Source organism: Phyllobates terribilis, unplaced genomic scaffold, assembly GCF_046119375.1.
Source record: "Phyllobates terribilis strain yellow unplaced genomic scaffold, ASM4611937v1 Scaffold_33__1_contigs__length_13283291, whole genome shotgun sequence".
NCBI lineage: Eukaryota > Metazoa > Chordata > Amphibia > Anura > Dendrobatidae > Phyllobates > Phyllobates terribilis.
The window spans coordinates 1,375,874-1,399,826 of record NW_027362793.1 but is presented as its reverse complement, the minus strand read 5'-3'; positions in this window follow the sequence as shown (position 1 = coordinate 1,399,826).

The following is a 23,953-nucleotide window of genomic DNA, read 5'->3' as shown; positions in this document are numbered from 1 at the left end:
AATGCCCGTCAAGCTGGATGGGCATTTTTTTTTTTCTCGGTTTCATTTTTCTGTTACCTATATCCCTGGTACTAAGAATGTTAAAGCCGATGCTTTATCTCACAGCTTCTCTCCTACGGTCGATGCCGAGGAGGAGGAGAGCATTTTGCAGAAAGGAGTTGTGGTGGCGGCTTTGCACTCCATTTTGGAGAATGGGATTCTGAATGCTCAAGATGATGCTCCATCTAACACTCCCCATGGGAAGTTGTTCGTGCCTAGAGCCTTTAGGAGAGATTTGTTTGTGGAGTGTCATGAGTCTCGGTTGGCAGGTCATCCAGGAGTTAGTTGCAGATTTTGGTGGCCTGGATGGCAGAAGGAAGTCATCAAGTGGGTGCGTCAGTGTACTGTGTGTGCTAGGTCAAAGGCTTCACATACTCCTGCTGCGGGGTTGCTTTACCCTCTGGAGGTTCCTAGTGCGCCTTGGATGCATCTCACTATGGATTTTATTACTGATCTTCCTGTGTCCGAGGGTTTTACTGTCATCTGGGTGGTCGTGGACCGTTTTAGTAAGATGTGTCATTTGGTTCCATTCATTAAGTTGCCATGCGCCAAGTCGCTCGCTAAGGCGCTTGTAAAGGAGATTTTCAAGCCCCATGGCGTTCCCACGGATATTGTTTCTGATAGAGGACCTCAGTTTGTGGCTCGCTTTTGGCGTGCTTTTTGTGACATGTTTGTCCATTTGTCATTTTCGTCTGGTTATCATCCGGAGTCGAATGGACAGACTGAACGAAAGAACCAGAATGTTGAGCAGTTTTTGCGTTGTTTAGTGGTGGACAATCAAGAGGTGTGGTCTGAGTTTCTGCCTGTCGCAGAATTTGCTCTTAACAATCATACATCCTCCTCTGCTTGGTGTTCTCCTTTTTTTTTTTGCACTGGGAGACATCCGTCTTTTCGTTCGTTCTCCAAATTGGGGTCGGTGGTGCCGGAGGAGGAGAATTTTTCTGCTGATTTGGAGAGAGTTTGGACTAATGTACATTGCAACCTTCAAGAAGCTAACAAGAAGTCCAAGAAGTATTTTGACAGGAAACGTAAGGAGGTTTTGTTTACTGTGGGTGACATGGTTTGGTCGTCCTCGAAGGACCTGCGGTTGAGCATTCCCTCTAAAAAACTTGGTCCTAAGTTTGTGGGTCCATTTAAAGTGCTTCAGGTTGTTAACCTGTCTGCTGTTAGGTTGGATGTCCCTACTTCCTGGAAGATTAATCCTGTGTTTCATGTTTCCTTGTTTAAAAAGGCTGATGTATCTGATAGGGATGCCGCTGACACAGTTCCTTCTGTGGTGGAAGACGGTGAATATGAAATTTCTCGTGTCTTGAATTCTTGATGGCATAGAGGGAGATTACAGTATCTTTTCTCCTGGAAAGGTTTCGGTCCCGAAGACAACTCCTGGGTAAGGACGGATGAAGTCCCAGCTCGTTGGCTGGATAAAGCATTCCACAGGAGATTTCCGGATAGGCCTGGGCCTGGAGGATCCTGAGGATCCTCAAAAAAGAGGAAGTACTGTTAGAACCCTCCTGTTTGTTCTTTCCATCTTGTGTTTTGCGGTCACGTGACCATCTGCCTTTATATTTCAGCTCCTCCCTTGTGGATGTGCTGGACTTCAATGTTTGACTGTTTCTCTAGCCTGGTGCTTCGGTGCCTTTCTCTGTCAAGTTTACTTGGTCCTCTGGGACCTCTAGTACATTTTTGTCAGTTTGACTTTTTGTGCTCTGCAACAACTTCTCTGTTTAGGAGGTATCCCATTTTTGTCCCAGTCCTTAGTTCATTTAGGGACCCCTCCCTTAAATCTATAGGTCTTCTTTCAGACTAGCCGAGGACTAAGGCGAGTCTGTTCACTAGGAATAGGCAGCCTGCTACATCGTAGGGATTCAGCTTAGTCTTACTGTAGGGACAGCTTTCCCCTATCTTTCCTTAGCACATGTTGCAGATCATAACAGAAGAGACGTGAAGTTCAGAGAGGATTAACAAGACCGTTTTAATGGCCCTTGGAATAGACGTGGAGGTCACAATAGCTTAACAAGACGGTTTTAATGCACTTTGGAAGAGACGTGGAGTTCAGAGTGGTTTAACAAGATGGTTTTAATGCCCCTTGGAAGAGACGTGGAGGTCCCAGTGGAAAAAAAAGACAATATCAATGACTCTTGGAAGAGACGTGGAGGTCACAGTACCTTAACAAGACGGTTTTAATGCCCCTAGGAAGAGATGTGGAGGTCACAGTGGAATAAAAATACATTATCAATCCCCCTTGGAAGAGACGTGGAGGTCACAGTAGCTTAACAAGACGATTTTAATGCCCCTTACAAGAGCCATGCAGTACAGCACATTAAAAAAATTATTCCCATTGTTGAGGAGTGAGTCTCCCATAGTATTTGCCTATGCCTTCAAAGCAAAAGCTGCCAAAAATTAGGACGGAGGAACTTGCAATTAGTGTTGAGCCACCCCCGTAGTGTTCAAGTTCGGTTCGGTTCATCGAACACCCGTATGTTTGCCGAACTGTTCATCGAACTGTTCGTCGAACACCTTCGAACACCATTAAAACCAATGGCAGGCAAACAAAAACAAAGAGAAACACATAGAAAATACATAGAAAACACTTCAAAGGTGTCCAAAAGCTGACAAACTGCTCAGAAGACACAACTAATACATGGAAAAGTGACAAGTACATATAGTCATGCGAAAAGAAAAGAGGTGGAGGAGTAAAAGGAGGGGGAGACACAGATATAGGCATGTCATGCCCTTCTAAAACCAAAAAGTGCAAAGCCGACACGGCCAGTCCGTTCCTGCCCGTGCGACCTCCGTGTCGCCGGGTTTGTGCCAGAGCCGTGGTGGACCCTGACGGGCAGCCCCACTCTCCCAATACTGGTGCCTGTCCACTGGTGGGTCGAGCGAGCCCCCCTGCGGTGGAGGCAGGTCTAATATTTGAATGAGTGCACTTTAAATCCTTTTACAATAATCTATTGGAGGGCAAGTCTCATGCCAGCAGCCGCGGTAATTCCAGCTCCAGTAGCGTCCACTAAAGCTGCTGCAGTTAAAAAGCTTTTATAAGGATCGAGCTTGGCGGTCCACCACAAGGCATCCTACCGCCAGTCCCAGCCCCTGTGCCTTGGGGTGCCTCCCCGATGCTCTTCACTGAGTGTCCCGGGGGCCCGAACCATTTCCTTTGAAAAAATTAAGTGTCCAAACTACAGGTGGTGTAGCTTGCTTAACTGCTGGGATAATCCGCTGACTAGCAGACACTGCTACTAGGCACAAAGTATTTCCTGGGCTAGATACAGTTAAAAATTTGTAATTAGATACTCTCGTTGGATGCTGAGAAAGCATTCCATAGAGTCTCCTGGTATGCCATATATTATTCTCTTAAAAAGCTTGGGGTAGGGGTCTAGGCGACCCTTTTATAGGCAAAATCAAGGCCCTGTATCGCAATACGTCACCTAGGCTGAAGATAAATGGAACATTTTCATCACCTTTCATAATCACCAATGGGACAAGGCAGGGATGTCCTCTGTCCCCTCTCTTATACATCCTAGTGATGGAGCACCTGCTCTCATCAATTCGCCATAACCCCAATATTAGGTGGATTGAGGTGGGAGGCACCGAGTACAAGTGCTCTGCATTTGCTGATGATGACCTAGTATATATCACTCAATCACATATATCCATCCCTGCTGTTATGGCTGAAATAGATCACTTTGTTACATGGTCAAATTTTAAAATCAATGCAGCGAAGTCTGAGGCCCTCGATGTTTCCCTCCCCAAATCCATACAGGATTCCATAAAGTCCAACTTTCCCTTTGCCTGGCCCTCACAGAGTATCAAATACTTAGGAATTCATATTCATAGAGACCTCTCCAGTCTATGTTATCTTTATTTTGGGCCCTTTATTGAACAACTCCATACAGACCACGGTTGGCAAGTTAGAACTGTAAGATTCACTACGTGAACCACTGTTGTTTTGTGGAAAAGCACATGTACACTGTGTTCCAAATTATTATGCAAAAAGTGTTTAGGAGTGATAAAGTAAGAATTTTTTTTGTTTGTCAGTTAAAATCATTGATGGTGATGAGTGTCAGGGCTCTTTAAATCACTGTAAGCAATTGCAGACACCTGTGCTAATTAGTTAGGCAGGTGTGTCCAATGAAAGGCAAGACTACCTAAGAAGGCTGTCCAACATTATTAAGCAGCTTACATTTTCTGCCAAAATGGGAAAGAAAAAGGATGTGTCGGCTGCTGAGAAGCAACAAATTGTGGAGTGTTTAGGTCAAGGCTTGAATACAATCAACATTGCCAAGACACTTCATCCTGATCATCGCACAATCAAGAAGTATGTAGCTGATTCACAGTACACTTGTGTGCGTGCTGATAAGGGAAAATTGAGGACTCTTTCCTACAGGCAATTATGTCAGGTTAAAAGAGCAGCGGCAAAAAAGCCTTGTCAGAGCAGCAGACAAGTTTTTGAAGCTGCTGGTGCCTCCAACGTCCCCCGATCAACAAGATGCAGGGTCCTTTGATGGACATCCCATGCAAACACGGCTACGGCGCCAACAAGGAGGAGGCGGAGTAATGTTTTGGGCTGGAATCATGGGGAGAGAGATTGTCGGCCCCTTTAGGATCCCTGAAGGGGTAAAGATGAGCTCCATAATGTATGTGGAGTTTCTCAAACAGCACTTCCTGCCATGGTTCAAGAAGAAGAACCGTGTATTCCGCAGCAAGATCATTTTCATGCATGACAATGCACCGTCTCATGCTGCACATAACACATCTGCATCTCTGGCTGATATGGGCATAAAAGCGGACAAACTTATGGTGTGACCCCCATGCTCCCCTGACCTCAACCCCATTGAGAACCTCTGGAGCATCATCAAAAGGAGTGTCTATGATGGCGGGAGGCAGATCACATCTAAGCAACAGCTCTGGGAGGGTATTCTGTCCTCATGCAAAACAATTGAAGCAGAAACCATCCAAAACCTGACAAATTCAATGGACAAGAGAGTTCAGAAGCTCCTTTCGAACAAGGGGTCCTATGTGCAAATGTAACATCACCTACAATAAAGTTTTGAGTTGAAAACTGTTTGATTTCAGTTTCTAATAACCTGCTAATGATTATAATTTAAAAAATGACCATTTTTTTGTTCTTTATTAAAATGAAAAGGTTGATCGAAGAGTGTGGGGGATCTAAGAGTGTGGCAACCCAGTAGTTTGGATTATTTCGAATTCTGACAATCTGAGGGTCATGTTGCAGGTAGTGCAGCAAGAAGGCACTCATATGTCTTGCGCATCTAGGAGACCCAATATTATTTTCCGGGCTAGATGCAGCTAAAAATAATTAACAATTTGAAAGCTGGTGGAGCTTAGTATAGATGGCCTAATAGAATCAGTACTGCAAACTGCTACAAGGCCCAAATTATTTTCAAGCCAAGATACAGATAAACATGATTAGTAAATTGAAATCTGGTGGGGTTTACTATAGATGACCTAATAGAATCAGTACTGCAAACTGCTACAAGGCCCAATTTATTTTCCTGCCAAGATACAGATAAACATGATTGAAAATTTTAAATCTGGTGGAGTTTAGTATAGATGGCCTAATAGAATCAGTACTGCACACTGCTACAAGGCCCAAATTATTTTCCAGCCAAGATACAGATAAACATGATTAGTAATTTTAAAGCTTAAAATGGTTGGTGAGGTGATTTTAACAAATCATCAAGCTTTTACTCTCCCCAGGATGATACAGTGGTAGAAAAGTCGTTTCGGATCCATGATTTGTTCATCTTTATGAACGTAAGTCTGTCTACATTATCAGTGTAGAGCAGCGTGTGCTTATCTGTCAGCACACCACCAGCAGCGCTGAACACACATTCAGACAGAACGCTGGCTGCGGGGCATGACAAGATCTCCAAGGCGTAAGTGGTGAGCTCCGGCCATTTATCCAGATTGGAAGCCCAAAAAGAGCAAGGGTCCAGTGACACAGTCATGGCTTCAATGTTTACTTGGAGATACTCCTGTACCATCGTCTCTAGGCATTGACTATGTGTCAGACTTCTTGTCTCCTGTGGCCTTGCAAAGGATGGGCTGAAAAAGTGGTGAAATGATTCCGCAAAATTGATGTTACCAGCAGATACTGTGGTTCTGTTACGGTTTGAGTGCTGAACACTCGACGGTCCCCCGGTTGGCAAGTTGGAACTGTGAGATTCACTATGTGCACCACTAGTGTTTTGTGCAAAAGCACATGTAAGATACTGCAACAGTCTCTGCTGATTCTCCTGCATGCGTGGATCTCTTTCTATTGCAGGAATAATTTCTGCAAATATACTTTTGTACCGGGGATCTAATAGTGTGGCAACCCAGTAGTCAGGATAATTTCTAATTCTCACAATTCGAGGGTCATGTTGCAGTTAGAGCAGCAAGAAGGCACTCATGTGTCTTGCGCATCCAGGAGCACCAAGTCCCTTGTTGTGTTGGTGGCGAGGTAACAATCATGCTTCCTTCCTCTGCCCTCTCCCCCCAACCTCGCACAACATAAATGTGATCAAGGTCTCCCTCATCTGATGAGTCTTCCATCAGTTCGTCCTCCACTTCTTCCTGGGCTCCTGCACCTTCCTCACTAGTTTGGCTGCTAACATGCGCCCTGGTAAAACCATCTCCCCCACCCTCAAATGCCTGCCGCCTTGGTGCTGCCGACCGTCGGGACCTTGCAGATGTTAGCCCTTCCGCATACAACTCCTCCTCCTCTACTTCCTCCACCTCCTCTTGTGCCACCACCTGACTCCGAATTCTGTTTAACATGTGCTCCAGCATGTATATCACCGGAATAGTCATGCTGATAATCGCATCGTCAGCACTAAACATCTTTGTCGACATTTCAAAACTGTGCAGAAGGGTGCATAGGTCCCTGATCTGAGACCACTCCTCCAGCGTGATTTGCCACACCTCTGGATCTCGTTGTCCCAGGCTATATGTCACAAAGTATTGCACCAGGGCTTGTCGGTGCTGCCACAGTCGCTGCAACATGTGCAGAGTTGAATTCCACCGGGTAGGCACATCGCATTTTAGCCGGTGAAGTGGCAGGCCCAACGACTTCTGTAGAGATGTAAGTCGCTGAGCTGCGGGATGCGAACGGCGGAAGTGAGCACACAGCGATTATGCACTCTGCAGAGGGCTATCTAGTCCGGGATAGTGGGCTAAAAATTCCTGGAAAACAAGCTTCAACACGTGAGCCATACAAGGCACGTGTGTGACATTGCCCCGGCGAAGGGCCGCACCCAGGTTTGCAGCATTGTCGCACACGGCCTTCCCTGGTTTCAGGTCCAGTGGAGACAACCATTCATGAAACTGATTCTCCAGAGCTGACCACAACTCCTCAGCTGTGTAACTCACATTTCCCAGACATTTCAAAGTAAAAACCGACTGATGACGTTGAGCCCTACTGCCAGCAAAGTAAGGAGGTGTGCAGGATCCCTTCTGCGCATTTAGAAAGCTTGTGGCATTACCAGACAGGCTTTGGGTGCAGGTGGAGGACCGAGAGGAGGTTGAGGAGGCAGAAGCAGTGGAGGAACTCTGAGATAAAGAGGATTGAAGCACAACTCGTGGGGACGGCAAGATTTGGACAGCAGCCCCTTGTCCTGCTGTCACCATAGTTACCCAGTGCCCAGTCAGCGACATGTAACGCCCCTGTTCATGCCTACTCGTCCAAGTGTCTGTGGTGAAATGCACCCTGTCACACACAGAGTTTCTCAAAGAAGCGGTGATGTTGTGTGCGACATGCTGGTGGAGCGCAGGCACACCTTTCTTTGAGAAGTAGTGCCGACTGGGCATCTGGTACTGGGGCACTGTGACGGACATAAGGTCTCGAAAATCCTCTGTGTACACCAGGCAGAAAGGCAGAATTTCTGTTGCCAAGAGCTTGCAGATGGTGAAATTCAACCTCTTAGCTTTCTCATGGCTAGGAGGAAATGGTCTTTTACTTGTCCACATTGGAGGGGCCGAGGGCTGGCTGTTGTGCTTAGACGGGGTTGAGAAGGGTGTCCCCGGCAAACTGCCGGTCTGTGAGGAAGATGCAGGCGGACATGTTAGGTTGCCTTGATCCAAAGGTGGTGCTATCGATGTCGGACAGCGCTCAACACCAGCTGGTGTTACCACTTCTAAAGAAAATGATGACCTGCCAATCACGCTGGCTGTTGCGGGTAAAGAGGTGGCAGGTCTGCGCCCCAAAACAGGTGTGACTGCTGTCCCCCCAGTCACAGAGGATGAAGAGGCCGCGGATGCACAAGATATGGCAGACGGTGGTTGGCCCGGCCGGCTAGGCCGCATTGTAGCACACTGAGCTTCCCACTGCAACTTATGCTTCATGTCCATGTGCAGGTTCATGCATGAAGTACTCAAACTATGTATTTTTTGGCCTCTACTTAGCTTTTGCTGACAAATGTTACAGATAACACGAGTTGGGTCATCTTTATCGATCTGAAAAAATGCCCAGGCTATGCAAGGCTTAGCACCCATGCGACCTGAAGAGCCACCACGACTTGTGGTGAGAGGCAGAGTTGTGTTTGAGGATGCAGTTGTTGACGTGCTTCCAGTACTACGTTTCTGTCCAGGAAGGCGCAACCTGACCTCCTCGTCACTAGCATGTTCCTCCACCTCCTCTGCTGACCTCATCTCTTGGCTGACTGTGGGTTGACAGTAAGTGGGATCTCCAACCTCATCATCATCACCCTGTGCGTTATCACACCCGTCGTCCTCAGAGCCAACCTGTTCCTGCCCTGACAAAAAACTAAAGTTGTCGCTCCAATCAGGTATTTGAGTCTTATCATCGTCTTCCTCATTGTCTCCACCAACAGGAGTTACAGTTTGGGAATGAGGGTCTACATTATGGTCAGAACCTTCTGCGTCTGGTCCTGGATCCGACTCATAAAGATTCTGGGCATCAGTGCAGATCATTTCCTCGTCTGGATTCACAGAAGCGCTGGAGTCGACCTCTGATTCCCAGGCTATAGTATGAGTAAACAGCTCTGCAGACTCAACCATCTGTTCTACCTCATACTCAGACGGGCAGCTGGAGATTTGGGAGCTGTGAGGAAGAAAGTGCGATGACACCTTTGAGGACTGGAGAATTTGTGATGTTGAAGTTGATGTGGAGGAGAGCCCACTTAAAGGAGCACTTGATATCCGTTGAAGCACCTGCTGTTTTTGTGCCTCATCTGGAATTTGTAGCGATTGGCGTGGCCGTAAGAAAGGGATCTTATCACATTGTCCGCTAAAAGAAGTAGACATTTTAGTTTGGCTGGAAGATGGTCTTTCTTCTGCAGATGTTACTGTTGCTTTAACACCTACCCCACGGACACAACCTTTTTTCCCCTTCCCAACACGCCTATTCCCCTTTCCACCAGCAGCAGGCCCTTTTCCACTCATTTTGGTGGTTAACTAATTCACAACTCTGGAGTTGTTTGCACAAAAAAACAATGGATGGGAACCGAGCAGAGCTGAGTGGCTAAACTGTGGTATTAGGCCAAAACTATTGGCTGGGTTAGATGCAGAAAAAAATTATATTCAATTTGCAACCTGATGGAGGTCTGTATAGATGGACTAATAGAACAAGTCCCACACACAGCTAGAAGGCCAAATATTTTTTCAGAGGTAGATGCAGAAAAAAATTATATTCAGTTTGCAACCTTATGGAGGTCAGTATAGATGGACTAATAGAACAAGTCCCACACACAGCTAGAAGGCCAAATATTTTTTCAGAGGTAGATGCAGAAAAAAATTATATTCAGTTTGCAACCTTATGGAGGTCAGTATAGATGGACTAATAGAACAAGTCCCACACACAGCTAGAAGCCCAATATTTTTTCAGAGGTAGATGCAGAAAAAAATATATTCAGTTTGCAACCTGATGGAGGTCTGTATAGATGGATTAATAGAACAAGTCCCACACACAGCTAGAAGCCCAATATTTTTTCAGAGGTAGATGCAGAAAAAAATATATGCAGTTTGCAACCTGATGGAGGTCAATATAGATGGACTAGAACAACAACAAGTCCCACACACAGCTAGAAGCCCAATATTTTTTCAGAGCTAGATGCAGAAAAAAATTATATTCAATTTGCAACCTGATGGAGGTCAGTAAGGATGGACTAATAGAACAAGTCCCACACTCAGCTAGAAGGCCAAATATTTTTTCAGAGGTAGATGCAGAAAAAAATTATATTCAGTTTGCAACCTTATGGAGGTCAGTATAGATGGACTAATAGAACAAGTCCCACACACAGCTAGAAGGCCAAATATTTTTTCAGAGGTAGATGCAGAAAAAAATTATATTCAGTTTGCAACCTTATGGAGGTCAGTATAGATGGACTAATAGAACAAGTCCCACACACAGCTAGAAGGCCAAATATTTTTTCAGAGGTAGATGCAGAAAAAAATATATTCAGTTTGCAACCTGATGGAGGTCTGTTTAGATGGATTAATAGAACAAGTCCCACACACAGCTAGAAGCCCAATATTTTTTCAGAGGTAGATGAAGAAAAAAATATATGCAGTTTGCAACCTGATGGAGGTCAGTATAGATGGACTAGTACAAAAAGTCCCACACACAGCTAGAAGCCCAATATTTTTTCAGAGCTAGATGCAGAAAAAAATTATATTCAATTTGCAACCTGATGGAGGTCAGTATAGATGGACTAATAGAATGATGCTATGCCCAAAAGATTTTACTTCACTAGGTGCAGTAAAAAAATTGGTATTCTATACACAGGTGGTATATCTTGCAACACAGATAGGGTACTCCACTGACTAACACACTCTGCAATAGGCCAAAAAGGGTTAGCTTTGCTAGATTCAGCCAAATGCTGTGAAAAAAACTTGCACAGCACTGGCACAGACCTGCCTGGCAAAAACTGATAGGAACTGATGTAACCTAGTCCTGAAAAGGACTCCAATTACAATTAGTCTTTACTCCCACAATCTATCTATTAAAGAGCACAGACCTGCCTGATAAAAGTCGTATGAAATGCTGTAACCTAGTCCTTAAAAGGACTGCAATCTCAACTATTCCCTACTCCCAAGCTATCTGTAGATTTGTGCGAAAATTGGCTTGAAAATTAACAAGGTACAGCGCACACAGCAACAGCGGTGCCGTCTAACACGCAGCTGCAGCAGTGAGAAAATGGTGGCGACGGGGAAAATGGCTTGGTCTTATAGGGCAAGGACATGTGACATACACTGCCAATGACACATGCCCTTGCTTGTGTGAAAAAAAGCACTTCGCTCCGTTTGTGCGCTGCTGATAGGCTGACAGATTGCACCTCCCCACTGCAAATGCGGGAAACAGAAAAAAAAATGGAGATCTTCATTGTTCCTGCAGAGATCCATCCCCTGCCCCTCCCCCCACCCCGCTGTACACTCAAACTGTGTATTAACATTAATTTTCATCATTACTGAGAAAAAATCCAGTTATGATTTTGGTGCACGAACAGTTATCGAACATAACCTCGAACAGCCGAATTTTTCTCAAATTGTTCGTGTTCGCCGAACGGCTCGAACACCGCCCAAAACAGCTCGAATTTGAGATTGGCGAACAGTTCGAGTAGAGCAACGCTCATCTCTAGTTAGTATAGATGGACTAATAGAACAAGTCCCACACACTGCTACAAGCCCAAGCCCAAATATATTTTCAGAGCTCGATGCAGATAAAAATTATTTTGAATTTGCAGCCTGGTGGACGTTAGTATAGATGGACTAATAGAACAAGTCCCACACACTGCTACAAGTCCGAGGCCAAATATTTTTTCAGAGCTGGATGCAGATAAAAATTATTTTGAATTTGCAACCTGGTGGAGGTTAGTATAGATGAACTAATAGAACAAGTCCCACACACTGCTACATGCCCAAGCCCAAATATTTTTTCAGAGCTAGATGCAGATGAAACTTATTTTGAATTTGCAACCTGGTGGAGGTTAGTATAGATGGACTAATAGAACAAGTCCCACACACTGCTACAAGCCCAAGCCCAAATATGTTTTCAGAGCTAGATGCAGATAAAAATTATTTTGAATTTGCAACCTGGTGGAGGTTAGTATTAGAGATGAGCGTTGTTCTACTCGAACTGTTCGCCAATCTCAAATTCGAGCTGTTTTGGGCGGTGTTCGAGCCGTTCGGCGAACACGAACAATTTGAGAAAAATTCGGCTGTTCGAGGTTATGTTCGATAACTGTTCGTGCACCAAAATCATAACTGGATTTTTTCTCAGTAATGATGAAAATTATTGTTAATACGCAGTTTGAGTGTACAGCGGGGTGGGGGGAGGGGCAGGGGATGGATCTCTGCAGGAACAATGAAGATCTCCATTTTTTTTTCTCTTTCCCGCATTTGCAGTGGGGAGGTGCAATCTGTCAGCCTATCAGCAGCGCACACACGGAGCGAAGTGCTTTTTTTCACACAAGCAAGGGCATGTGTCATTGGCAGTGTATGTCACATGTCCTTGCCCTATAAGACCAAGCCATTTTCCCCGTCGCCACCATTTTCTCACTGCTGCAGCTGCGTGTTAGACGGCACCGCTGTTGCTGTGTGCGCTATACCTTGTTAATTTCAAGCCAATTTTCGCACAAATATACAGATAGCTTGGGAGTAGGGAATAGTTGTGATTGCAGTCCTTTTAAGGACTAGGTTACAGCATTTCCTACGACTTTTATCAGGGAAGTCTGTGCTCTTAAATAGATAGGTTGTGGGAGTAAAGACTAATTGTAATTGGAGTCCTTTTCAGGACTAGGTTACATGAGTTCCTATCAGTTTTTGCCAGGCAGTTATGTGCCAGTGCTGTGCAAGTTTTTTTCACAGCATTTGGCTGAATCTAGCAAAGCTAATCCTTTTTGGCCTATTGCAGAGTGTGTTAGTCAGTGGAGTAGCCTATCTGTGTTGCAAGATATAACACCTGTGTATAGAATACCAATTTTTTTACTGCACCTAGTGAAGTAAAATCTTTTGGGCATAGCATCATTCTATTAGTCCATCTATACTGACCTCCATCAGGTTGCAAACTGAATATAATTTTTTTCTGCATCTAGCTCTGAAAAAATATTTGGGCTTCTAGCAGTGTGTGGGACTTGGTCTATTAGTCCATCTATACTGACCTCCATCAGGTTGCAAATTAAAAATAATTTTTTTCTTCATTTAGCTCTGAAAAAATATTTGGGCTTCTAGCAGTGTGTGGGACTTGTTCTATTAGTCCTTCTATACTGACCTCCAGCAGGTTGCAAATTGAATATAATTTTTTTCTGCATCTAGCTCTGAAAAAATAGTTGGGCTTCTAGCGGTGTGTGGGACTTGGTCTATTAGTCCATCTATACTGACCTCCATCAGGTTGCAAATTAAAAATAATTTTTTTCTGCATCTAGCTCTGAAAAAATATTTGGGCTTCTAGCAGTGTGTGGGACTTGGTCTATTAGTCCATCTATACCTGACCTCCATCAGGTTGCAAATTAAAACTAATTTTTATCTGCATCTACAGTACCTCTGAAAAAATATTTGGGCTTCTAGCTGTGTGTGGGACTATTTGTATTAGTCCATCTATACTGACCTCCATCAGGTTGCAAATTCAAAATAATTTTTTTCTGCATCTAACCCAGCCAATAGTTTTGGCCTAATACCACAGTTTGGCCACTCAGCTCTGCTCGGTTACCATCCATTGTTTTTTTGTGCAAACAACTCCAGAGTTGTGAATTAGTTAACCACCAAAATGAGTGGAAAAAGGCCTGCTGCTGGTGGAAAGGGGAATAGGCGTGTTGGGAAGGGGAAAAAAGGTTGTGTCCGTGGGGTAGGTGTTAAAGCAACAGTAACATCTGCAGAAGAAAGACCATCTTCCAGCCAAACTAAAATGTCTACTTCTTTTAGCGGACAATGTGATAAGATCCCTTTCTTACGGCCACGCCAATCTCTACAAATTCCAGATGAGGCACAAAAACAGCAGGTGCTTCAACGGATATCAAGTGCTCCTTTAAGTGGGCTCTCCTCCACATCAACTTCAACATCACAAATACTCCAGTCCTCAAAGGTGTCACCCAAATCGCACTTGCTTCCTCACAGCTCCCAAATCTCCAGCTGCCCGTCTGAGTATGAGGTAGAACAGATGGTTGAGTCTGCAGAGCTGTTTACTCATACTATAGCCTGGGAATCAGAGGTCGACTCCAGCGCTTCTGTGAATCCAGACGAGGAAATGATCTGCACTGATGCCCAGAATCTTTATGAGTCGGATCCAGGACCAGACGCAGAAGGTTCTGACCATAATGTAGACCCTCATTTCCAAACTGTAACTCCTGTTGGTGGAGACAATGAGGAAGACGATGATAAGACTCAAATACCTGATTGGAGCGACAACTTTAGTTTTTTGTCAGGGCAGGAACAGGTTGGCTCTGAGGACGACGGGTGTGATAACGCACAGGGTGATGATGATGAGGTCGGAGATCCCACTTACTGTCAACCCACAGTCAGCCAAGAGATGAGGTCAGCAGAGGAGGTGGAGGAAGATGCTAGTGACGACGAGGTCAGGTTGCGCCTTCCTGGACAGAGACGTAGTACTGGAAGCACGTCAACAACTGCATCCTCAAACACAACTCTGCCTCTCACCACAAGTTGTGGTGGCTCTTCAGGTCGCATGGGTGCTAAGCCTTGCATAGCCTGGGCATTTTTTCAGATCGATAAAGATGACCCAACTCGTGTTATCTGTAACATTTGTCAGCAAAAGCTAAGTAGAGGCCAAAAAATACATAGTTTGAGTACTTCATGCATGAACCGGCACATGGACATGAAGCATAAGTTGCAGTGGGAAGCTCAGTGTGCTACAATGCGGCCTAGCCGGCCGGGCCAATCACCGTCTGCCATATCTTGTGCATCCGCGGCCTCTTCATCCTCTGTGACTGGGGGGACAGCAGTCACACCTGTTTTGGGGCGCAGACCTGCCACCTCTTTACCTGCAACAGCCAGCGTGATTGGCAGGTCATCATTTTCTTTGGAGGTGGTAACACCAGCTGGTGTTGAGCGCTGTCCGACATCGATAGCACCACCTTTGGATCAAGGCAACCTAACATGTCCGCCTGCATCTTCCTCACAGACCGGCAGTTTGCCGGGGACACCCTTATCAACCCCGTCTAAGCACAATAGCCAGCCCTCGGTCCCTCAGATGTGGACAAGTAAAAGACCATTTCCTCCTAGCCATGAGAAAGCTAAGAGGTTGAATTTCACCATCTGCAAGCTCTTGGCTACAGAAATGCTGCCTTTCCGCCTGGTGGACACAGAGGATTTTCGAGACCTTATGTCCGTCGCAGTGCCCCAGTACCAGATGCCCAGTCGGCACTACTTCTCAAAGAAAGGTGTGCCTGCGCTCCACCAGCATGTCGCACACAACATCACCGCTTCTTTGAGAAACTCTGTGTGTGACAGGGTGCATTTCACCACAGACACTTGGACGAGTAGGCATGGACAGGGGCGTTACATGTCGCTGACTGGGCACTGGGTAACTATGGTGACAGCAGGACAAGGGGCTGCTGTCCAAGTCTTGCCGTCCCCACGAGTTGTGCGTCAATCCTCTTTATGTCAAAGTTCCTCCACTGCTTCTGCCTCCTCAACCTCCTCTCGGTCTTCCACCTGCACCCAAAGCCTGTCTGGTCATGCCACAAGCTTTCTAACTGCGCAGAAGGGATCCTGCACACCTCCTTACTATGCTGGCAGTAGGGCTCAACGTCATCAGGCGGTTTTTACATTGAAATGTCTGGGAAATGTGAGTCACACAGCTGAGGAGTTGTGGTCAGCTCTGGAGAACCAATTTCATGAATGGTTTTCTCCACTGGACCTGAAACCAGGGAAGGCCGTGTGCGACAATGCTGCAAACCTGGGTGCGGCCCTTCGCCGGGGCAATGTCACACACATGCCTTGCATGGCTCACGTGTTGAACCTGGTTGTCCAGCAATTTTTAGCCCACTATCCCAGACTAGATGGCCTTCTGCAGAGGGCACGGTCGCTGTGTGCTCACTTCCGCCGTTCGCATCCCGCAGCTCAGCGACTTACATCTCTACAGAAGTCGTTGGGCCTGCCACTTCACCGGCTAAAATGCGATGTGCCTACCCGGTGGAATTCAACTCTGCACATGTTGCAGCGACTGTGGTAGCACCGACAAGCCCTGGTGCAATACGTTCTGACGTATAGCCTGGGCCAACGAGATTCAGAGGTGGGGCAAATCACGCTGGAGGAGTGGTCTCAGATCAGGGACCTATGCACCCTTCTGCACAGTTTTGAAATGGCGACGAAGATGTTTAGTGCTGACGATGCCATTATCAGCATGACTATTCCGGTGATTTACATGCTGGAGCACATGTTAAACAGAATTCGGAGTCAGGTGGTGGCACAAGAGGAGGTGGAGGAAGTAGAGGAGGAGGAGTTGTATGCGGAAGGGCTAACATCTGCAAGGTCCACACGGTCGGTAGCACCAAGGCGGCAGGCATGTGAGGGTGGGGGAGATGGTTTTACCAGGGCGCATGGTAGCAGCCAAACTAGTGAGGAAGGTGCAGGAGCCCAGGAAGAAGTGGAGGACGATCTGATGGAAGACTCATCAGATGAGGGAGACCTTGATCACATTTCTGTTGTGCGAGGTTGGGGGGAGAGGACAGAGGAAGGAAGCATGATTGTTACCTCGCCACCAACACAACAGGGACTTGGTGCTCCTGGATGCGCAACACACATGAGTGCCTTCTTGCTGCACTACCTGCAACATGACCCTCGAATTGTGAGAATTAGAAATAATCCTGACTACTGGGTTGCCACACTGTTAGATCCCCGGTACAAAAGTAAATTTGCAGAAATTATTCCTGCCATAGAAAGGGATGCACGCATGCAGGAGTATCAGCAGAGACTGTTGCAGAATCTTACATGTGCTTTTCCACAAAATACCAGTGGTGCACGTAGTGAATCTCACAGTTCCAACTTGCCAACCGTGGGACCGTCAAGTGTTCAGCACTCAAACCGTAACAGAACCACAGTATCTGCTGGTAACATCAATTTTGCGGAATCATTTCACCACTTTTTTAGCCCATCCTTTGCAAGGCCACAGGTGACAAGAAGTCTGACACATAGTCAACGCCTAGAGACGATGGTACAGGAGTATCTCCAAGTAAACATTGAAGCCATGACTGTGTCACTGGACCCTTGCTCTTTTTGGGCTTCCAATCTGGATAAATGGCCGGAGCTAGCCACTTACGCCTTGGAGATCTTGTCATGCCCCGCAGCCAGCGTTCTGTCTGAACGTGTGTTCAGCGCTGCTGGTGGTGTGCTGACAGATAAGCGCACGCGGCTCTCCACTGATAATGTAGACAGACTCACGTTCATAAAGATGAACAAATCATGGATCCGAAACGACTTTTCTACCCCTGTGTCATCCTGGGGAGAGTAAAAGCTTGATGATTGGTTAAAATCACCTTACCAACCGTTTTAAGCTTTCAAATTACTAATCATGTTTATCTGTATCTTGACTGGAAAATAATTTGGGCTTTGTAGCAGTGTGCAGGACTGATCCTATTAGGCCATCTATAATAAGCTTCACCAGATTTAAAATTAAAAATAATTTTTAGCTGCATCTAGCCCGGAAAATAATTTTGGGGCTCCGAGATGCGCAAGACACATAAGTGCCTTCTTGCTGCACTACCTGCAGCATGACCCTCATATTGTCAGAATTCGAAGTAATCATGACTACTGGGTTGCCACACTCTTAGATCCCCCAAACTTTTCGATCAACGTTTTCATTTTAATAAAGACCAAAAAATGGTCATATTTGATATTATAAGCATTAGCAGGTTGTTAGAAACTGAAATCAAACAGTTTTCAACTCAAAACTTTATTCTAGGTGATGTTACATTTTCACATAGGACCCCTTGTTCGAAAGGAGCTTCTGAACTCTCTCGTCCATTGAATTTGTCAGGTTTTGGATGGTTTCTGCTTCAATTGTTTTGCATGAGGACAGAATACCCTCCCAGAGCTGTTGCTTAGATGTGACCTGCCTCCCGCCATCATAGACACTCCATTTAATGATGCTCCAAAGGTTCTGAATGGGGTAGAGGTCAGGGGAGCATGGGGGTCACACCATAAGTTTGTCCCCTTTTATGCCCATATCAGCCAGAGATGCAGATGTTTTATGTCCAGCATGAGATGGTGCATTATCATGCAGAAAAATGATCTTGCTGTGAAATACACGGTTCTTCTTCTTGAACCATGGCAGGAAGTGCTGTTTGAGAAAATCCACATACATTAAGGAGTTCATCTTTAGCGCCTTCAGGGATCCTAAAGGGGCCGACAATCTCTCTCCCCATGATTCCAGCCCAAAACATTACTCCACCTCCTCCTTGTTGGCGCTGTAGCCGTGTTTGCGTGGGGTGTCCATCAACCAGCCATCCTCCACTCCATCCATCTGGACCATCGAGCGCTGCACGGCACTCATCCGTGAACAAAACAGTTTTGAAATCAGTCTTCATGTAATGTTTGGCCCACTGGAGCCGTTTCTGCTTGTGTGAAGTGGATAGAGGAGGTCGACAGGATGGCGTATGCACAGCTGCAAACCTCTGAAGGACCCTGCATCTTGTTGTTCAGGGGACGTTGGAGGCACAAGCAGCTTCAAAAACTTGTCTGCTGCTATGACAAGGCTTTTTGGCCGCTGCTCTTTCAACCTGACGTAATTGCCTGTAGGAAAGAGTCCTCAATTTGCCCTTATCAGCACGCACACGTGTGTACTGTGAATCAGCTACATACTTCTTGATTGCCAAGACACTTCATCCTGATCATCGCACAATGTTGATTGTAGTCATGCCTTGACCTAAACACTCCACAATTTGTTGCTTCTCAGCAGCCGACACATCCTTTTTCTTTCCCATTTTGGCAGAAAATGTAGGCTGCTTAATAATGTGAGAGAGCCTTCTTAAGTAGTCTTGCCTTTCATTGGACACACCTGCCAAACTAATTAGCACAGGTGTCTGCAATTGCTTACAGTGATATAAAGAGCCCTGACACACATCACCATCAATGAGTTTAACTGACAAACAAACAAATTCTTCCCTTATCACTCCTAAACACTTTTTGCATAATAATTTGGAACGCAGTGTACATGTGCTTTTCCACAAAACACCAGCGGTTCACGTAGTGAATCTTACAGTTCTAACTTGCCAACCGTGGTCTGTATGGAGTTGTTCAATAAAGGGCCCAAAATTAAGATAACATAGATGGGAGAGGTCTCTATGAATAGGAATTCCTAAGTATTTGATACCCTGTGAGGGACAGGCAAAGGGAAAGTTGGACTGGATGGAATCCTATATGGATTTGGGGAGGGAGACATCGAGGGCCTCAGACTTCGCTGCATTGATTTTAAAATTTGACCATTTTACAAAGTGATCTATTTCAGCCATAACAGCAGGGATGGATATATGTGATTGAGTGATATATACTAGGACATCATCAGCAAATAGAGAGCACTTGTACTCGGTGCCTCCCACCTCAATCCACCTAATATTGGGGTTATGGCGAATTGATGAGAGCAGGTGCTCCATCACTAGGATGTATAAGAGAGGGGACAGAGGACATCCCTGCCTTGTCCCATTGGTGATTGTGAAAGGTGATGAAAATGTTCTGACGCACCCCCTGGGCCTTGGGACACCCGGAGCCGGACCCTTTTTGGTGGATGCTGGTGGTTGTAGTCTTCGTGGCGGCGACCCGGTTCCGTGGCTCAGGGCGGTCAAACCAGTGGCGGAACTATTTATGTGGTTTTGATGTTTAAATGTCCGACTACGCCACCCGTGGATTGCGGTCAGAGTGAACCGCTGCTACAGGGCAGACCGCTGAGGCTGGTGTTGTGGGTGCAGCAGAGCGTAGCATAACTCCACACGGGAGGAGTATAGCCTCAGGGCAGTGTATGCGGAGGATGGGGGTGATGGTGCAGGGCAGCAGCAGTAACGACACGGAGTCAGTGATGCAGTCCAGGGCCTTTACTCACAGTTCTTATTATCCAGACCACGTCTGCAGGTAACGGCTGCCCACGTCGTACTGTGCTCACCAGGTGAGGGGCTCAGAAAACTCCCAGATAACTTTGGAGCACTTCACAGGACCCCCTTTGTGTGTCCTTTGTCTGGCCTTTCTTACCAACACTTCTGTCCGGCTGCCTCGGGCCTCCTCTTGGTAAACTTGGCGCCAGTTTCCCTGACCCTATGTGGTGCCTTCCTAGCGGGTGTAGCGAGGGGCTGCGCCACATAAAATGTCAGAGCCTCCGGTTTCTAGCTGAGGGTCGTTTCCTGCCTCCACTAGTTCGGGGACCGGTCTCCCCCTTTGGCCTGACCCCTCCACGCAGGTGGATTCGGGCGTGCGGTGGCGACTCACCCGTCCGCACCCCTGGGATCCCTTCATTCCTCGTTCCTGGAGCCTTCTCCGCTCCTCTTCCTTCCTTCTCCCTCTTCCAGGCCTGGGCCTCTGTTACTAGGCCCGCCTCCGGAGCAGAGCTCATGCAGAGCCCCTGCTCCCTGCCACTTCTGCTCAGACTTCTCTGCACTGAACTAAGATGGTGCCCACCTTTTATACTCCCTTCTCAATGCACCCAGGAACTGCTTCCTCCCTGCTCCTGCACTACAGGGTTCCCCTTCCTCAGTGTTCCCTCCCCCCACTCCAGCCAGGGACAGGGACTGTCGTGCCCATCTCAGGGGCATATTGGTCGCCCTGCCCCACGGCAATGTGGTGTAATGCATGCAGGTGTCGGGTCCTGATCCACACTCCATCCTTACCTAAGAGTGAGATATCACACCTCTGGGTGAGGTGCAATACGTCTGTAGCAACCGAGCCCTCAGGGTGCTACAGTTCCATTTATCTTCAGCCTAGGTGACGTATTGCGATACAGGGCCGTGATTTTGGCTATAAAAGGGTCCCCTAGACCCCTACCCCAAGCTTTTTAAGAGAATCATATATGGCATGCCAGGAGACTCTATGGAATGCTTTCTCAGCATCCAACGAGAGTATCTAATTACAAATTTTTAACTGCATCTAGCCCAGGAAATACTTTGTGCCTAGTAGCAGTGTCTGCTAGTGAGCGGATTATCCCGGCTGTTAAGCAAGCTGCACCACCTGTAGTTTAGACACTTAATTTTTTCAAAGGAAATGCTTCGGGACCATGGGATACTTAGTGAAGAGCATCAGGAGGCACCCCAAGGCATAGGGGCTGGGACTGGCAGTAGGATGCCTTGCGGTGGACAGCCGAGCTCGATCCTTATAAAAGCTTTTTAACTGCAGCAGCTTTAGTGGACGCTACTGGAGCTGGAATTACCGCGGCTGCTGGCATGAGACTTGCCCTCCAATAGATCCTTGTAAATGGATTTAAAGTGTATTCATTCAAATTAGAGAGACAATTTAAATTATAAAGCTTAGAGCTGCCTCCACCACAGGGGGGCTCGCTCGACCCACCAGCGGACAGGCACCAGTATTGGGAGAGGGGGGCTGGCCGTCAGGGTTCACCGCGGCTCTGGCACAAACCCGGCGACACGGAGGTGGCACGGGCAGGAGCGGACTGGCCGTGTCGGCTTCTCACTTTTTGGATTTTAGAAGGGCATGACATGCCAATATCTGTGTCTCCCCCTCCTTTTACTCCTCCACCTCTTTTATATTCGCATGACTATATGTACTTGTCACTTTTCCATGTGTTAGTTATGTCTTCTGAGCAGTTTGTCAGCTTTTGGACACCTTTGAAGGTGTTTTCTATGTGTTTCTATGTGTTTTTGTTTGCCTGCCATTGGTTTTAACGGTGTTCGAAGGTATTCGACGAACAGTTCGACGAACAGTTCGGCGAACACACGGGTGTTCGACGAACCGAACCGAACTCGAACACTACGGGGGTGGCTCAACACTAGTTAGTATAGATGGACTAATAGAACAAGTGCCACACACTGCTACAAACCCAAGCCCAAATATTTTTTCAGAGCTAGATGCAGATGAAAATTATTTTGAATTTGCAACCTGGTGGAGGTATTTTTTCAGAGCTAGATGCAGATAAAAATTATTTTGAATTTGCAACCTGGTGGAGGTTAGTATAGATGGACTAATAGAACAAGTCCCACACACTGCTACAAGCCCAAGCCCAAATATGTTTTCAGAGCTAGATGCAGATAAAAATTATTTTGAATTAGCAACCTGGTGGAGGTTAGTATAGATGGACTAATAGAACAAGTCCCACACACTGCTACAAACCCAAGCCCAAATATTTTTTCAGAGCTAGATGCAGATGAAAATTATTTTGAATTTGCAACCTGGTGGAGGTTAGTATAGATGGACTAATAGAACAAGTCCCTCACACTGCTACAAGCCCAAGCCCAAATATTTTTTCAGAGCTAGATGCAAATAAAAATTATTTTGAATTTGCAAACTGGTGGAGGTTAGTATAGATGGACTAATAGAACAAGTCCCACAAACTGCTACAAGCCCAAGTCCAAATATTTTTTTCAGAGTTAGATGCAGATAAAAATTATTTTGAATTTGCTACCTGGTGGAGGTTAGTATAGATGGACTAATAGAACAAGTCCCACACACTGCTACAAGCCCAAGCCCAAATATTTTTTCAGAGCTAGATGCAGATAAAAATCATTTTGAATTTGCAACCTGGTAGAGGTTAGTATAGATGGACTAATAGAACAAGTCCCACACACTGCTACAAGCCCAAATATTTTTTCAGAGCTGGATGCAGATAAAAATTATTTTGAATTTTCAACCTGGTGGAGGTTAGTATAGATGGACTAATAGAACAAGTCCCAAACACTGCTACAAGCCCAAGCCCAAATATTTTTTCAGAGCTATATGCAGATAAAAATTATTTTGAATTTGCAACCTGGTGGAGGTTAGTATTGTTATGTTCTGCTACCAAAGCTAAGGAAAGAGAGGAGATCTGTCCCTACTATGAGACTCAGCTGAATCCCTACGATGTAACAGGGAACCTGATCCTGCGATCAGACCTGCTAAAGTCCTAATCTAGTCTGTACGAAGACCTATAGATGTGGGGAGGGAATCCCTACAAGTACTAAGGACTGGGAGGAATATGGGACACCTCCTAACAGAAATAGTAGCAGACAGACGAACAAACAAAATAGATAGAACATAGAGGTCCGTAGACCAAGCAAACTAACAGAGTTAGATACAGAGCACAGGCTAGCTAGAAAGTAGATATACAATGAAGTCCAGCAAAGCCAGAAGGGCGGAGCAGGACTAAATAGGCCAACAAGGTCATGTGACCAGCAAAGGAAAAAAAACCTAACAGCAAGGTTCTAACAGTACCCCCCCTTCTAAGAGGATCCTCCGGATCCCCTAGGACCAGGCTTATCAGGAAATCTCCTGTGAAACGCTCTGATAAGTCTGGACGCGGAAACATCATCTGACCTCACCCAAGAGTTATCCTCGGGTCCGAAACCTTTCCAGGCCACAAGATACTGCAAACTACCTCTATACCGTCTAGAATCAAGGATGCGAGAAATTTCATATTCCCCGTCCTCCACCACCGGAGGAACAGAGGCAGAGGCGTCACCATCCGACACAACAGCTTTTTTTTAACAGAGAGACATGAAAGACCGGATTAATTCTCCAGGAGGTAGGAACCTCCAACCTAACAGCAGATTGGTTGACAACCTGAAGCACCTTAAAGGGCCCTACAAACTTGGGACCCAATTTCTTAGAAGGAATCCTCAACCGCAGATTCCTAGAGGACAACCAAACCATGTCACCAACAGCGAACAAAACCTCCTGTCGTTTCCTATCAAAGTAGTCTTTAGATTTTCTGTTGGCCTCCTGAAGATTACCACGCACATCCGTCCAAACTCTTTCCAAATCACCGGAAAAATTCTCCTCCTCAGGCACGGCAGATCCCAACTTGGAG